Consider the following 15,918-nt stretch of genomic DNA (forward strand, 5'->3'; position numbering starts at 1 on the left):
TTGCTTGGTTGGAACAGCAGCTACGCTAATTATGTCTCTATTTGTTTCTCTGTAACTAGGATTTACACAAGCTTTAGTCTGGATCCAGAACACCTGAGAAGAGATGATGCCAACCCCTCAGAGGACCTCCGATGATGCCAACCATGAAACAACATGCAGAACTACCAAATGTTGCTATAAGTTTGGTTGCATCATATAATAATTGCTGTAAATAGTGTTCATCGTCTGTTTGATTGTCTTTAATTGATTTTTCCGTACATTTCTCCCATATTTACATTAACTGACAGTCACCACTGATAAGCTACTACTAAATATTGTAGAAACCTAATTTGCTGTAAAGTTGCTTTGCAACGATTTGTATCGTGAAAATCGCTTGAATTGAATTGAATTGAATTAAATTTAATTTTAGGTTTTCCAATTCCCTTTTCAATGAACAATCCCAGTGCTGACGATAGTGATAGCAGGCCTGGCAATGCAAGAAGGGTTTGTCCTCTAAGAGAGTATGATGCAGCAGACATGCAGTCAGATGTCAATCACAGAGTAGCCTGCACATCAACACCCAACAATGATAGCCTGCCTGATATGTTAGGGCAGATGAGTTCAATTGTCCATCAAATTGGCCAACATGGTTCCTATAGCTTGGACGCTGACATACCAAGTAAAAAAACACACTGATGATTATAAGACTGACAGCCCCTCAGGCGTGGCTAATTTGTCACACAAGTGATTCAGCACAGAAAAGTCAAGGAGCCACCGTCTTTCAGAGGAGATGGTTCAGATACAATTGAAATTGAGGAATGGGAAGATCTGATAAGGACATTTGTTAAAAAGAGTAACATGAGTGCTGATGAACACGTGGAAGGAATCCTTGTACACCTGCGTGGTAAAGCTAAAGATGTAGTCAAATTCTGGATCAGGAACTGTGACTCCGCCACCACTGTCTGTCCAAACTTAGTTTACAGCCTGTTGCGCAAACATTTCAGTTGTAATCATTACTCACCTGTCCCTCTTTTACAATACCCTGCCTGAGGAGGACGAAAACCCATATGACTACTATCTGAGACTCAAAAAAGCTGCAGATGTTGCCTCTGAATGCCTGCGAGAGCAAGGTAAAACACTTGACAAGCCCATTGTTGAAATAGTCCACGTCTATCAGACACTGCCCGAGTAAAGACTTAAGTAGTAAATATGATTCACAGAGTGTCAAGAATGATTTATGACCCTTGATTTATGGCTTTGACCTTTTGACCTTTCCCCTCCCTCCCACATAGCCCACCCACGTTGCGACCACCCTGTGTTGTTTGACCCCGTGACCTGTTAGATATCCAGATGTGATCTTTGCCCTCCAGGGGAAGAAATATGTTTGTCCAATGCTGCCCGATGTCATAAATGAAGTCCTGAGGAATGTTTTTGTGCTTTTATAGTCCGTTCCCACATCCGGTCTGTCATCTGACGCACCACAAGTCTGGGGAGGAATCTGGCAGTATTCCAAGGCTCGCTTAGATACATAGATCTCAGGCATTTCTCTGGAAAATCAGAAAAGAGCTGTGAAATACGTAGACATGGACGTCTTATACTCACCTAAAACTCCTGAGAAGGACTGGTTTAAAATATAAATCCCTTACATTTTTCATAGTGCAAAAATGTCCAAATAAGTGGTTTAAAAAAACCTCTAACCCCCCCGCTCTCTCTCTATGGGGTATATGATAAAACAAGGTTGTATTGATGAGTAATATCATAAATAAGTAACCAATTTTAAACAGATCATGAGAACAGATCACAATATGTGTGTCCACACATATAATCTGATGACTGAATAAAATGATTCCCAGCAATGTAAAAAAGGTATTAAATAACACAGCTAATAATGAGTTTAAAATAAAACAATAAATATAGGAATGGTTTAAACTATAAATCCCTTAAATTTTCCAAAAAGAGCCGGAGAAAACACATCTTTATTTCAAACATACCTCAAATGAGTTGAAAAATGAAATCCTTCTTGGAGCTACACTCACATCTCTCTCACAGTGAAATTGGAAAAGTGCTTCCGTCTCTCTCTCTCTCTCTCTCTCACACACACTCACACGCGCGTGCACATTCAATCGTCCCAAGTCTTATTCTCTTCTTTTAAATGAACATTAATTAATTAATTATGTGATCGCACATGATATAAAACAAAGCAAAACATTTACACTAGTTTTAGGGAATAAAAAATGTTGTAATGAGGAGCCAGTGACGACAAAATTAGTAAAGGGAAAACATTTATTTTAACAGGCCAAACGGTAAGGTATATTGTGGACCCCAGACATGTCCGGGCATGTCATTGAGTCTTTCCATAGGCATAATTAAATTAGATTCATGTTCTTTTTTTTAATAGCTTTTTCACAAAACAAATTGTTGCAAAGCAGTTTCACCGAAAATTAAAGTTTCTACAATATATTTAGAACCTTTTATATTTACATTTACATTATATTAATGATTTTTTATTAATGATGATGCCCTGAACCTAACCATCACAATAAACTTTGCATCGGACAAAATAAATAAAAAAGTTGATGTGATTTATAAGCACTCATGGTTTTCAATAAAATGGCTCATGCAAAGTCAAAATATTAATGCTCCTCTCTGAGAGGACACTTGACCCCCAAAACGTAGGTTAAACAAGTACACAAACACACATTAAATCGTCCGAGCCTTATTCTCTTCTTTTAAACAAAATTAATATAAATCAATTATGCAATCACACACGATATAAAACAAAGCAAAACATATTTTTAATTTATTTAGAACCATTTATATTTATACTGTATCATCCCCTAAACCTAACCATCACAGTAAACTTTCTACATTTTGATAAACATAATTTATTATATTTTAAACAGCTGTCATTCATTTAAACTATTACTACATATTTGGTTTGTGGGGACACTCCATATAGGTGTAATTATTTTTTTTTTACTGTACAAACTGTACACCTACCCCTCACAAAAAAAAAAGAAAAAAAACTGCATATGATTCCATTTTAATTAAATATTGTTTGCAGGCGATCTTAATTATGAGGACTCGAAATTTTATCATAATCCACATTTACATTGGTATAGCAGTGTAATTACCCATGTCACTATACAAATGTGTGTTCAGATAATTATTTAATTAATTATTTATGCATTTAGCAGACGCTTTTCTCCAAAGCGACTTACAGTGCATTCAGGCTATACATTTTTTACCAGTATGTGTGTTCCCTGGAAATCAAACCCACAACCTTTTGTGCTGCTAACACAATGCTCTACCACTGAGCCACAGGAACATAACATAAATCATATAAACAGCTAAAAGCTAAAAAGAGACTAATCTCTATTTTAAAAGAATATATAATTATATATGACAGCATGTTACGATCATGTTACTAAAGCAAATAATTCATTTTAAACAAGTATTCAACATTTATTTACGTTTATTGAACTTATAAAACACATCATAGTAGCAAACCATTTTAAACAAGTATTTTAAACAGAATTTTTTATTATTATTATTATTATTATTATTACTAATATTATTTATTTTTTCACTAACCACGCATAAACATTGCTTTCTCAAAAACACAAACATGTACATTCATGCTACTCACATATCTTTGTAGCCCAGTTTTTGCTGAATACATTATAATCAGACTTTCGCCATTAATATATTTTTAAGATACTGAAAAATAAAATAAAATTCATACCAAATCAAGCATTCTTTAGTTTATAAACTTTAGTTTATATTTTAGAATTATTTTGATCTTTTATTAGGCAGAATACTCTCTACCATTGCAGTCCCACATGACCAGAAAGGTACCTAATATCAGCGCACAGGTGGGTTAACTACTGTAAGAAGGAGAAAGATCATCACATAGTGATTTCTTGCACGTGTCTTAGTGTGTTTTTGTCTCAAAAAGCTACCCCTTCACTGCAGACAAGCTGAAGGCTAAATCCTCAATTGAAGTCTTTCTCTCTATGGATCTCAGCATTTTTGGACAGAATTTATCAACTTTAGTGTACATCAATCCAGCAAAGTTTGGAAAAAAGCGAAATGATTATAATGGTGAGGTTATGTGTCATGTTACCTAATGAGATGAAAATAACTGTTTTGTCCTGTGTTGGACATTTCCTTTTCGACGGTTTAAATTGTATATATATTCTGCAGTTCTATTAATGTAATTGTTGATATTTCATCATAATAAATATTTTGACAATAAGCTAAACAACCAATGATTTTTCCATCAACATTTTGTTTAGAATTTCATGTATGTTTTTTAGCATAATGTATGTAGTAAAGGACAGCACGTAATGTGTTAAATTATACACATTTACACATCTTTGTGGAAACCTTTCTGACACGTTTACTGTGTTAAAATCATCAACACAATGAATGAGTAAAAATTAACACAAAAAACTTTGTCCCAGAACTCACCCATTAATGTGTTGAAATTTAACACAGGTTAAATAAGAAAAATAAGAAAAGTAAAGTCATATACGTGAAACACGAGCCACCTTAAAATGTAACATTGTATATAGGTTTTAACAACGTACGGTAGGTATTTTCTAACGCAGGACCAGATAGCTGATGACGATGTTCAAATGTATTTATTTGTCATACTTGGACTCTGTTTTGTCCACTTTTGGCAGATTTGCTAGAGGGACTATGGCACGCCTTGTTGTAATGTGATCACAATTAAGTACCATAACATTATACCACATCCCCCTTTGAAAAGGTTATAGACATAGTCTTTTATACAGGAAATATGTTAGCACAACAGAAATATGTATCAGTATATCAAATACCTAATACTGAAATCCTCTCTTCTAAGCTATTGTTAACGTTTTAATGTTGATATTGATGGCCACCCCCCTCACTAGCTGACGGCGCTGTATACCTTTTTCATTGTTGTTGTACAGTTTTTAGATGAAGACTATTCTCCGAGTTTGGTCAAACATGCGGCGAGTGTTCACAGTTTTTAGATGAAGACTATATTCAGAGTTTGGTCAAACATGCGGCAAATGCTCGCAGGAAAACATGAACAAATACAGTATAAGATAATTAAATGAAAGTCAAGAGAGTGTTTAAACTGAGATTGTGATGTACTTTAGAGCTTTTTCTGGTGTCTAAAAAGTGGCCATGCGACACAAGGCCTTAATCTTATTGTTTCTCTGTTACATCTACATCTATTTCATTTAGAGTACATAAAGTTACACATTACAATTTGAAGATGGTGTGGAAACATTATTTTCTTTGTACGCGTCTCTACACATGATTTTAATAAATCAAAGTTGTTTTAAGCGAAAGCGATAATTCAGTCCGTTTTATTCAGTCTTTGTGTTTTAGGCGACCGCCTTTTAGTTTTGTTCTAGGAAACAGGTACAACTGTAACCGCGCGTTGTCATGTCTGGCTGTTGTTCTTTAAGAAAACATGCGGCCAGCAGTTTTTTAACATCTCTTAATTATCTTAATTTTTCACGATTGTAAATGTTTGTTTAGCTTAAATATTAGATTTTTGTCAGTTACAAAAGTGTCAGGCATGAAGCTTATATGTATTTTTAAATAATTATAATAAAGTTACAGGTTTCCGGTAGTTGGGCGAACACTTGACAGAGTGTTACTCAAACAGTCCTCTGTGTTATCTTTTAATAAAATATTCCATTGGATGTCACTAAGACAAATTCTGTAACAGCGTTTCATAAACACGTTAATATGTATGTAAACATACAAATCTTTATAGCGACAATACGAACAATATAGCCTAACAACACAAACAAATGCTTGTTCTAAGTCTTTCACGCATCAAGCTTATTCCTGGTAACTATACCTAAAATTGATAGATACATTGACGTTATCCTCGTGTTTAACGACGCTACTGTGCTAGGCCTCGTCACACCGTTGTGGGATATAAACTGCAAAGTTTATCATAGGGTTACACTTTGAAATAAGAATGATTTTATATGTTTCCATGACTTTGCTCGTTCTTTCTGTTTGAATTTACTTCCCATTTGATGGTAATTGTTAGGTCTTACACTTTGTTTCCTAGTTTTTGCTGTCATGTTAACGAGCTATTTGTTCATATAAGTCAATATTTCTGTGAATTTGCTTGATTAAATAAGATATTGCTTTAAACCGCCGTCTTCATTCGAGACATTTACGTTATGTTATTAATACTATCCTAGTTTATATCAAATATAAGATACAAGATTGATTCTTAATTATTTTCCGTCTACACTCGTACATTCTATTAGGTCTACTCGTTTTCTTTTTATTAAATTGAGAGAAAAATAAAAAAATAAATAAATGTTTGGTATAAAAGTTAAATCTTTTAAATGACCGAATTCCCTCGTAATCGTTAACCAAAATATCTTTCTGGGAGAACTGCTTCATTGTGATTGTTGTTTATGGCTTCCTGACGACAACCCCTTTACACCACGCAACAGGGTTTGAGGGCGGGCCCGATCAGTAAAACCAACAACACCCGTCCTCATAAACTCTGCAGTCATCATGTACTTTCCTAGATCTGCGAACCGTACCGGTTGGATACAATACATGTTGCAACTTCTTATTGATCAAAACGTTATCTACACGGACTGTCAGAATCAAAGCGTTGTGACCTGGACCATCGTAGATTAAAACAGTCAATCCAGATTCTAGGAAACAGCGGCAACATTATCGATTAGGAGTTTACATATTGGAACGAATTCTGAAAAGGTCGTCTGACGCTGAGCAAAAGCTGATGGAGTGTGACTGGAGTTCTGGCGCTGCTACGGATGAGCAAGTGGAGTGTGACTGCGCCACGGCAAAAACGTGCCCTGTAAAAGACTCTGTTTAAACAATGTTACAGAGACCAAATGATTGATCTTATACGTAAGATCATTAATGATGCGTCCGATCCAAATCATGAACCCATTGTAAGGGTGATACCAAGCGTGTAAAAAACCTCAAGAACGAAATGGATGTTGTAAGAAGCCTGAAAAATAATCCATGGCCCGATTTGATGAGCATGTTTATCACCAGCAAAGAGCCAATCTGCGTAACTACCAGACAAATTATGGATGTGATCTCTGAATGTAGCGATGAGATGTACGTTAACAAGGTTCTCTGTTTGTGTACATGTGTAACGGATTTATGCGTGACGCTTGTTTCAAAACATTATGGTTCCATGATATGTCAAATTATTGAAATGCTAGTCAATTTCATACTAGATCAAAAGATGATGGCATGCAGAGATTTTCTTTTCTGGCTAGACCACTGTTTGTAATGGCAATTTGATCATTTTCTTCACTACAAATAATAAAAGGTAGATACAAGTTTGAATCACTCGTTATTCTTTTCTCCGAGATCAATTATTGGATTTTGCATAGACCTTTATACAAAGCGACTTACAAGTGATGTTTTATTAACAAATTTCAGGAGCAGCACGCACAGATAATTACATTTTTTTTAATTGGTTTGGTACAATTTTCCATAAGTAAGGTGTACAATTTCAAAACTCTTAGTACAAAACTTTAAACTGATCACACTTGTAATACCACTAGTCATTCTTTCAAAACCTGATCTCATTATTTCGATGTAGTTGCATGTATTTTCATTCAACATAATCATTGTTTCAGAACACAAGATCATTGTGATATGTATTGAGAACATTTGGTTTAATCACCAAAACACAACAGTAAGATTTTTTTTCAACTTAGTACTTTTAACAATCAGTTCACTTAGTAGCAAACAATAGTCAAGTCAAGTCACCTTTATTTATATAGCGCTTTTAACAATACAGATTGTGTCAAAGCAACTGAACAGCATTAATTAGGAAAATAGTGTGTCAATAATGCAAAATGACAATAGTAAACACTAATTTTTCAGTTAAAGGCAGTTCATCATTGAATTCAGTGATGTCATCATCAAGCTCAGTTCAGTTTAAATAGTATCTTTGCAATCATTTCCAATCAAGTCAACGATATCGCTGGAAATGAAGTGTCCCCAACTAAGCAAGCCCCGACTGATCAGGATGGGCAGCATGGAACTCAGACATTAAGGCGGTCCAATATATCGGTCCTAGGTACCCATGAGCGTTCCTCGGGTCCATATCCTTCCCAGTCCACGAGGTATTCCAGCTGACCACCACGACGCCGGGACTGCAGAATTTCCTTCACCTGGTAGACGGACCCTTCAAACAGGATCAAGGGAAGAGGGGGTTCCTCCTTCTGGCCAGGCTCTGTGGGGAGAGAGACAGGTTCATGGTGAGGTTTCAGCAGTGATACTTGGAATGTGGGATGAATTCTGTACTGTGAGGGGAGTTGGAGTTTGTAGGTGACCGGGTTGACTTGTCCCAGGATGGGGCACTGGAAGGGAGTGAGACCAGTAGAAGGCTGTCGCAGGGAATTCTGGGCGTACTCGGCCCAGCCCAGGAACTGGTTCCAGGAATCCTGGTGGCCATGGCAGAAGGTTCGCAGGAATCGCCCCACCTCCTGAATCTTCCTCTCCGTTTGACCATTCGATTGTGGATGGTATCCGGACGAGAGGCTTACGGTCACACCTAGGAGTCTGAAGAAGGCATTCCATACTTTGGAGATAAACTGAGGTCCCCGGTCGGAGACGATGTCTTCGGGAATTCCATAATATCGGAAGACCTGGTTGAAGAGAAGCTCAGCCGTTTCTAGTGCAGTGGGAATACCTCTGAGGGGCAGAAGGCGACATGAGCCCTCCGTGAGTTTCTTGGCTGGTGAAGGAGTCAAGGGGAAGCAGTCTGGGAAGCAATCCTTGCCCCACTTCAGGCCTTCTCCCGTCTTCCAGGACAGAATGGGATTGTGCTTTACCAACCACGGGCGCCCTAAGATGATGTCAGCCGTAGACCCCTCCAGAACCAGAAGATGAATGTCTTCCGAATGAAGTTGACCCAGCCGAAGAGTGATGGGGCCCACACGATATCGTACATGTCGGCAACATAGTGGTTTCCCAGTTATCGACTGGACCTGGTAGATAGTTTCAGTGGCGGTAGCTTGTAACTTGAGCTGGCGGCAGAGGTTTCTGGAGATGAAGTTTCCTGCTCTACCATACTTGTAACAAGGAGTAGAATTTGCAGTTTTAGCTATATGAAGTTTGCACAAGACTAAATAATGATCTGAGATATCATCGTTTGGCTGCATAATTTCAATACCATCAACCATACAAACACAATACAAGGTACAGGTTTCAAATCACCATCAGTGCTGAATGAATGTTACTGTACTGTAAAACTGCATGCACAGCCATCACAGCAAACGTTACACTTACGTTCAGACAAACTATATTAAAAAAAATAATAATAAAAAATTCTTTATACAACATGAAAATGTGATCAAAGAACACATCAAAAGTAATTTACAGGTGCATCTCAATAAATTAGAATGTCATGGAAACGTTCATTTATTTCAGTAATTCAACTCAAATTGTGAAACTCGTGTATTAAATAAATAAGAGTTGACATTGTTAGTCAGTACTGTAAATTGCATGTCATACAGTACACCAATTTAGTGTTGTACCTGAACATTTGTTTCACCCGGGCATTGTTTCTCTCAAAAGGCACAAAGTACATTTGTTTCATAGAAACCTGGTGCTTCTTCAAAAGGTGGGCAATAGTTGGAAGGCTAATGGACGGCACATTGGCAAAGGTGTCATTGCTGTTCTCAATAGCCTGCTTGATTTCAGACAGCCGTATGTCATTCCTTGCCCTGACCATTTCCACCACAGCTAACTCCTGCTGGTCAGTCAAAACACGTGGGCGACCACTACCAGGTTGTCTCCTGTTAATTCTGGGAGGACAACAGTATGCTGTCAATTTTACTATTACAAATTACATAAAACTGTGACAAATACATGTTGTTCTTCTATACAGTAATGCCATTACTGTAACAGTACTATATTGTAAAAGTATAGTGAAGTTACTATAGCGGACTTACCGGTTTTCTTGGCGAAAAGATCTGATGATAGAGCTGACAGTTAACCTTTGTAAGTTAGGCTGAACTAACCTGGCAGCCTCTGCCATGGTAAGGCCTCTGTTAACCACATGGTCAGCAATGATGGCCCGGACTTCATTAGAGATGATGGTGCGCTGTCTTCTGCCTACATTTCTCTGAAGACCACCTCTTTGTTGAGGAGCACCACCACCTCTTTCTCTTGGTCCATGTCCACCTCTTGTCTTGGTCCACATCCACCTCTCCGTTGAGGAGCACCACTACCTCTTTGTCTTGGCCCACGTCCACCGCTCCGTTGAGGAGCACCACCACCTCTTTGTCTTGGTCCACATCCACCTCTCTGTTGAGGAGCACCACCACCTCTTTCTCTTGGTTCATGTCCACTTCTCTGTTGAGAAACACCACCACCTCTTCGATGCAGTTTTCCTCACTCTACAAGTCTATCCTGCTCCATGTTTAAACACTGCAAAGTCTCACACACATTTCTACTTATATGGTATCTAATTGTGATCATCAGGTGAAAATAATTAGTAATTGGTCTTTCTTGACTGAAAGCTCTTGCAGCAATTTGTAACTTACAAATTATCAGACAACAATCAGACAAGTTGAAAATCTATGGACATAATAAATGATTCATTGATTAAACATTAAGATCAGTTGAATTAAATGATAGACAAATGTATTAAACTGAATGATAAGAGATGCAAAAGTTTGATAGTAATAGCTTTATGAAAGGCAGTTACTGTGAATTAAACATTTATATAGATGAAACACTTATTGTGTGTAGTGAAAAGGATATTTTGTGATTATGTGTATTGTACTAACACAATTGAAAATATGCACTTTTGATGATCTGTTGTGATATAAGTTAAGAGTTTTGAAAATGTACCAATTGCTTGTGAAAATTGCACCAAAGCAATTTAAAAAAACTGTAACACGGCCAATCCATCATCAGTAATCTATCCAACCAGCACAAGAGAGAACCCCTATAAATAATCAAAGCAGTCTTACCTTCACTATCTCTAGTCTTTCAGCATCCCTCCACCACCCCGACTCCTCACCTTCAGCCCGTTTCTACCCCAGGATGGGGAGGAGCACTCGGGGGGAGCGCTCTGCGTCCGGGCTAAAAACTGAGCTCGGACCCCCCTCCCCGGACAGGGGGAGTACCCCGGGCTCGAGAGTGATTACCGAGCTCAGAGCCCTCTCCCCAGACAGCACGCCAAATATGCATAACCTTTACTCAGTTTATTATATGTAAGTGTGAACTCGTGAAATGAGGAAGTGTTGAGGTCTAAATGTTGTGATAGTCTAATGCAGTACACATAGCAAGATTTTTTAAATCAATTTAATAGTAAGAAACCGAGTAGACCTAATAGAATGTACGAGTGTAGACGGAAAATAATTAAGAAACGATCTTGTATCTTATGTCTGATATAAACTAGGATAGTATTATTAATATAACGTAAATGTCTCGAATGAAGATGGCAGTTTAAAGCAATATTTGATTAAATAAAGCAAATTCACACACTGTAAAAAATGATTTGTTGACAACTTTACTTAGTCAAGTCATCTTGTTGCATTGACTCAGTTAAGTTTAGCAAACATTAGGTGTTAAGTTCACTCAACTTATACGTAGTTGTTGAAAAAACTTGCAGTAAATTGAGCCAACGTACTGTATCAATTAACGAGCATTTAAAATTTTTAGTTAAGTCAACTGAAAAACGTATTGGTTGAACTTAATTTTTCATGTTTTCACAACCATGAACTAAGTCTAATGGACATAAAATAGTAATTTTTACTCAACATCACAACTTAACTATTTGAGTTTACTGGACTTCATTGCTTTGACAAGAAGTTCTGGATTTCTATCTGGAACCAGCATTTTTATGAAATCAACAACTGCAAAATTGACACTCTCAGCATTTATTTTTTAAACAGATACATTTCATCCAAAAACACAGACAGACAGAAGAATTCACTTGCAAAGATAAAAAAAAATCTTATAAAAAAATCTTCACATATACACAGCTCACACAAACATGTGCAAACTTCTCTATGCACAGACCCATCTTAGTGCCAAAATAGTACAAATAACTATCCTTGTTCATTATCAGATGTTTTCATTGCAGGAACAAATGTACATAAAGAACTCACAATAAGCGGTGTTGAAAAACTTCTTCACTGTTCAAAAACTGGTCTTCAATTCCCAATCATAGAAATATGACAAGGAAAGAGGAAGCAGTACAAGGTAACAACAAAACAGTCAGTTTGAAAACATTTAAAGAATACCAATGTTCCACTTAAAACAATGAGATATAAAACAACAATGCTCTTACACTTTAAACCAGTCCATCGATTAAACAGTAGCAATAAGAAAAAAATATTTTGTTTGTTTTCTGTCTTATCGCAGCCACTTGCTCGTCAAGGAGTGAACTCTTGCGGTGCAAGAGTCTGACCTGACTCCAATAAACAGGCGCTGTATCACGTCAAATGTGAATTTTAATTCCTTTGGGTAGTCGAGGTTTAATGCGTACACCAGGCCCATCAGGTTCAGAAAAGCATTAGGTACATCACTCAGGTGATGCATTACCACTTCTTCCTCAATCACGAGGGCAACGTCATTGTAGGACGCTGGGAGAGGTCCACAACCACTAGGATTCCAATCGCCACACCCTTGATCACATCATCTTCATGGTCACTGTGCTTTATAGAATGTAAACAAAACAAGGTACTATTAAAGCAATTACACAAACACAGTCCCCAGACCCCTGCAAATTAAGAGATCTAATGTTCAATTTTCCATTGTTTTGCCTTACATGTTTCAGCTTACCTTGCATATCTTCTTGCATTTTGAAGGAGTCTCTCGCATGTACCACAGCACGCCCAGCAATGCTGCTGTCCTCATCCTTTGGTTTGTTGTCTGTAAAATATAGGATAGTTAAAGTACCAGCTTTATTCGTTCAATCCTTTGTTTTTCTTTATTCGTTTATCCTTTCTCCCTCTCCCTCTGTCTTTGATGCTTTTTAGAAAAAAATAAAAACACAAAAACACTGATTTCAAATTTGCACATTTACATTTGTAGACTTTTGTTGTAAATGAATCACCAGTGATGTGGTGCAACAACAGTTGTTTGTTACCTTTTTGTTCAGCACCAAAGTAAGATTTAATAGTGGATGTAACACACTCATGCCACTTAAATTAGGGGTGTCTAATCCTGCTCCTGGAGGGCCAATAATGTATTGCAGAGTTTAACTCCAACCTGGTTCAACACACCTGCCTGGAAGTTTGTAGTGATCCTGAACACCTTGATTAGCTGGTTTAGGTGTGTTTAATTGGGGTTGAAGCTAAACTTTGCAGGATCTTGCCTCCCCAGGAGCAGGATTGGGAAGCCCTGCCTTAAATTCATTGGGTTGTAACAACACTTTAAAGGATTTAAAAGGATAGGTTACCAAAGATGATAATTTTCATTTACATTTACGACATAATACAACAACAAAATCAAACCTCATTTGTTCTTGTGTCATGACATTTGATCAAAAGACTTGCAAGAACCAATGAGGATTGATATTTATGTAGAAACTAATATAATCAAACATTTTTGTAAACCAAGACTGACATTTTTATGCTTTCATCACACAAAGAGATTGTATGATTTCAGAAGACTTGGAATATGGCATACAAATCGTATAGGTTACTTTGTAGACACTTACTCTGAACACACTGACTATGGCCACAAGTTAAATGCTTCTTCAGAGATTGTTCACTCCCAAATGTGCATACACAATCTTTATAGATGCATGGGAGTGGACAGTGACTTGCCTGATGGCAGTGTTTCAGCTTGTAATGTGTGATTAGGGCACGCTGGTTGGGCGAGGAAAATCTACAAATCTTGCAACACCAGCTCATCGATATGGAGTTGTGCTTCCACTCTGCTTGCACTGTACTGATCCTGCAAATAAAAAACAAAGAGTCAAACTCCAGCCAAGTACACATACACATGTTACATACAGAAATATTTACTGAACATCTTACTTAAAACGAACGATAATGAGATCAGATTAAGAAAACGCTAAAAAGTCACTTATATGTACACTGTTTATCTATTTATCAACATTAACTCCATCCACAATTTTAGTAGTGATGAGAAGTCCGGTCCTTTTCCGTGAACCAGTTCTTTCGAACAGTTTGTTTCAATGAACGGGTTCAAAAAACCAGTTCACCAGTTATTTTACGTCCTCCCCTAATGACGTAATTTCTATCGTCCCAGCGAATGAAACTACGCTCAAACAGGGGTCGCGCAAGATGGCGCTCTGAACGGTTGTCTTTCCCGATCTCTGCTTTAGATTGCTCTTTTTTTAAGTTAAGTGCCACTTTTCAAGTTTGATTTTGGGTTAATTTGCTAAGTTCTTGTACAGTGTGAACTCGGGAATATGTCAAAGTCCCAAAGGAAAAGGAAAGACTTGCTAGATCAAGCTGTTAGAAGTTTGGCAGCATCCGATGGTGTGATGCCAAGCTCCGAGCTTATGATATCACCTGAAGGTAGCAATTTACTGATTGACATTTGTCATGATTATTCCACTCATGTAACTCCATCACTTTCCTCTGCTGCTGAAGATTTTCCATCCTCGCCTGTGACTCCAAGTAAGCCTCCATCCAGTAAACGTGGAAAAACGGAAAAATCCGGTGACGATATAATATCCACTCTCTCTGACCTGATTAACAGCAGGGCGGATGGTATGGAGAAACTGATCAACAACAACGCTATGAGAATAGAAGGTCTAAAAAAGACTGTTGATTTCGTTTGTGCAGAGGTAAAAGACTTGAAGATAAAGATGGCAAATGCAGAGAAATGCATTGATGAAGAAAAACGTCGTCGCAGCATGCTCGAGAACCGCATACGGGAGCTGGAAGGGTACCACAGGAGATGGAACCTGAAGTTGTATGGAGTCCCTGAGAAAGCAGATCAGAACGTACGAGCGGAAGTTATTAATATTTGCCAGGAGGTGCTACCTGAGGGAAAGATCAAGCTTCCAGATGTGATCGATACTGTTCATCGCTTAGGTTCAAAAATGCTCACTGACAAGCCGAGGCCTGTAATTCTTCAATTCACCAGCAGAGTGCACCGTGATGCAGTTTGGAAGGCTGCTAGAAACAACTCGTACCTGCGTGATAAGAAACTACGTTTTGCTGAAGACTTCTTTCTGGGAGGAAGACAGAGAAAGGAGAAAAAAGCTGTGGCCTGCAATTAAAAGTGCGAGGGACGCAGGGAAAAAGGCATACTATGTCAGAGCCCGAGCATTTGTTGAAGGCAAAGAAATCATTCTGCCACCTTGAAGTGTGTCGTCCTGAGGCTGGCTAGTCCAGGATCTTTTGTTGCAGATCGGCCCATGGTTTTTGTGCCTTAATATCCTTTTAAGTATAGTTCAAAACCTTTTGTCTGGAACTTGTCAAGATGTTATATGATAAGTTGGTTCACTTAACACTGACTCTTGTTCTAAGTGCAGAGTTTGGGGTTAATTCAACTTTTATTATTATGGCCAATATTTATGGATTTAATTCAAGGTCTGAGAATACTAGTTTTCTTGAGTTTATAGAAAGCAGACTGCTATACTGGCTGAAAAAATTCCCAAACTCTCTGCTTGTTATAGGTGGGGATTTCAATATTGCAATTGACAGTGCTCTTGATAAATGGCCTCCCGGCCAACCCTCATCACTTAATTTAAAATTTAAACAATTCATGGAGAGACTTGATTTGATTGATGTCTGGAGGTCCAAATTCCCTAATACTAAAGCATTTACCCGGAGCAACAAGGCTGCTTCTCATTTCTCTCGTATAGACTTTTGGCTGATCTCTAAATCTATTGACATTCCCAGTACTTTAGTTGATATTCTCCCAACTCCCCTAACTGACCATAAGGCTATCTATATATAAGAATTAAGCTTT

General features: G+C 37.7%; 1 pseudogene; it reads left to right on the top strand.

The window, feature by feature from the left end:
• Positions 1 to 14,404: 14,404 nt before the first annotated feature.
• On the top strand, positions 14,405 to 15,308 carry LOC107667849 (uncharacterized; annotated as a pseudogene).
• The last annotated feature ends 610 nt before the right edge of the window (positions 15,309 to 15,918 follow it).

The sequence above is a fragment of the Sinocyclocheilus anshuiensis genome, unplaced genomic scaffold, assembly GCF_001515605.1.
Source record: "Sinocyclocheilus anshuiensis isolate Anshui unplaced genomic scaffold, SAMN03320099.WGS_v1.1 scaffold2887, whole genome shotgun sequence".
In the NCBI taxonomy this organism is placed as follows: Eukaryota; Metazoa; Chordata; class Actinopteri; order Cypriniformes; family Cyprinidae; genus Sinocyclocheilus; species Sinocyclocheilus anshuiensis.